Below are 3,255 nucleotides of genomic sequence, written 5' to 3'. Positions count from 1 at the left end.
CGTTATAAAGTCATGATCAATCCCACTATTCGCTGATAAAAGAGTACGCCAAGAGTCTTACACTGCAAAACTGGAGACGGCTAGCGCAAATAACCCTCGTGTAACTTTGCGCAAAATTCAAAAACAAACAAACGCACCACAAATGGATCAGTGTTTATATTTCAATCAGATAAAACACAAATATAGTTTGTAAATTTTTATTTTACGATTAGCAATTTTTTATCACATAATAGTTTTTTAATCTTTCTCTCTCTCGGTTCCATAAATCAAGAAAAATATACTACTACAATATGTCAAAGTTATATACGTATATATACATATATAAATACACTCTTCAAAAAAAGAAACGCAAAAGGGATATTTTTTATTTTAAAGAGAAATATATGTAATAACGTTACAAGCTCAGAGCATGTGATGTTACACGTGTTAAGGCACTGATTGTTAGACTAAAATGACAATAAAAGTTGTGCACTTTGAAAACGGAGGAAAACATCGGATTTTTCGCCAAAACGCAGACGTGTCCAATAAATTTGTTTGAGAGATCTGCATGTTCTGCAAGTTCAATATGTGCAAAATCCCTATAAAAGTGACGGGTTCTCGGTTTCCATAGCTCAGTGTTAAGCCACCGACACGCAATACAGTTACGCCAAGACTGTGAAGCACAACGCAACAACGCCTTTGGTCGATTGGAAGCAGGCGAATCTAGATCAGATGTTGCCAGAGCTGTGAATGTCCACCCAAGCTCCATCACAAGGCTATAGAATCGTCACCAACAACATGGATCAACACGTGACCGTCCACGATCTGGCAGACCTCGTGTGACCACGCCCGCACAAGATCGCTACATCCGGTTACGTCACCTTCGGGATAGGACCACCACTGCGACGTCTACTGCCTCAACTATACCAGGGCTGCGTAGGATTTCCGATCAGACCGTACGCAACCGTCTACGAGATGCAGGAATCCGACTTCGACGTCCAGTCAGAGGCGTCATCCTCACCCAGCAAGATCGTCAAGCACGGCTGCAGTGGACTCGGGCACATCGGGTATGGCCTCATCGACGATGGAGGCATGTTTGGTTCAGCGATGAATCACGTTTTATGCTTCGTAGGCAGGATGGAAGGACCCGTGTTTACCGTCGCCGAGGTGAACGTTTTTCAGCAAACTGTGTGCAGGAAGTTGACAGATTTGGTAGTGGCAGCGTCATGATGTGGGTTGCCATCGCCTACATTGCCAGAACAGACCTTTCGCTCATTCGAGAGAATCTTACGGCTCAACGATACGTCGACGAGATTCTTAGGCCCCATGTGCAACCCATGATGGTGAACGTCAACGACGTTTTTAAACATGACAACGCCCGTCCTCACACAGTCCGACTCACCACTGTCTTCTTGAGACACCACAACATCAACGTTCTTCCCTGGCCCTCCAGATCACCAGATTTAAACCCCATCGAACATCTTTGGGACGAGTTGGACCAACGTCTGCGACGGCGACAACCTCAATCGCAGACTCTACCTCACCTTGCAGCAGCTTTTTAGGCTGAGTGGACAGCCATTCCACAGGATGTGATTCGTCATCTCATCGCTTTCATGGGCAGGAGATGCCAAGCAGTTATTGATGCACACGGGGGGGAGCATACTCGTTATTGACGTTGAGTGACGTTAAACTTCAACTAGTGAGCGTGGACTTCGCCTTTGCAGACTTTGGATGTTCAGCAGTAAATGTGCAAAGTTTCACACATGTCATACAGAACTACCCGGAATAAATTTGTTAACAATTTGTCTCAAATTTTGCCTTTTGCATTTCTTTTTTTGAAGAGTATATTTGATTTAAATTCATGAATAAAACTAGGGAGACTGAATTTCAATATAAATATGTCATGTTGTGAAAATTGCCATAACTGGTTTACCAGTTTGAATGTCAATTCTTGTTCTGAGTAATGTATCTAGTTTCTGTTGTTTGCCAGCTTAAAGTGTTCAACACGACCTCTTAAGACAAGGTAAGTTTTTGAAACAATGTTTTCTTCTATTACGCAAACAAATCTGGTATGACTCCTCTAACCCTATTTTTATTCAAAAGAAATTACATATTACATACATACATTTCACTACTCACGAAACTTTTTATGTAAAAGCTGGTGGTTTGACTGAAATAGGTTAAATAAATTAATGACCACCGACATGAATAAGTAATGAAATTAAATAAGAAGAATGTCTTCCATGTACATATTCAACAATTTTCCTTCCCAACATAGTTTACAATCATTCCTATTTTTCTGAAATCTTGGTAGAATTAATAGATAGCCCGATGTGGCTTTACTGCAAGAAAACACATACACATTTCTCTGAAGTCTGGAATCAAATTGATTTTTATTAGTTGAGCATCTTAACAAGTTTTGTTTTACACTTACAGAAATATTTAATGACGCATGAATAGACTAAAATATTAAATACTCAATATCAGTATCACTACAGACCAAGTCATTCACAAACTAATTATATGAAAAATTACTAAAAATTACGTTAATAAAACTTTGGAGTGAAAAGAACAGAAAATATTAATCACACTATAAATCAGGGCAGCTGGGATACAATAACATATAAATAGCTGGTAGATGCTACTTATATCAGCAAACCATATAAAATTTATTACGATGTTAACTGAATAAGTTAATAAAGTGTAATCTTTTTGTCTATTTTATTTATATTACAAAACTCAGAATTTCATTACGTACTTTAACAAAAAACAATGCCACCTGGCGTCCAAAATATCATTATATTAAAATTAACAGAAAAAATCGCGAGGTCATGCTTGTGTACGATTTAATCCGTGTACAAACTTATATCTAAAATATTATTGCTATAATTATCTTTTAATTAAAGCTCACTTACGAACACAGTTATTTCGTAAAGATTTTTTTTTAAAATACTGATAACTTTTTAGCTGTAATTTATTTTGAGAATATTTTGCAATTTATTTTAGTATTTTTTTTGCTTCCGAAAAAATCTATAATTTTCGATCTTATAAGTCATTTTCGGTACCTTTGAAACAATGTTATAACCTTCTGTGGCATTGCTTCTCCTATGCTAGTTTAACCTGTTTTATTATGTTGTATATCTATTGTCAAAATATTACAAAACATTTTCCATCTTTAAAAAAATACGTGCAAAAACAGTCTAAATTTATATTTCTTAAAATTAAGTATAAAATTCTACTATTGGTGACTTTTTTTAAAAAAAGGATTTATTTATA

This window comes from Tachypleus tridentatus, chromosome 7 (genome assembly GCF_004210375.1).
Source record: "Tachypleus tridentatus isolate NWPU-2018 chromosome 7, ASM421037v1, whole genome shotgun sequence".
Taxonomy (NCBI): Eukaryota; Metazoa; Arthropoda; class Merostomata; order Xiphosura; family Limulidae; genus Tachypleus; species Tachypleus tridentatus.
This window is presented reverse-complemented; position numbering follows the sequence as displayed.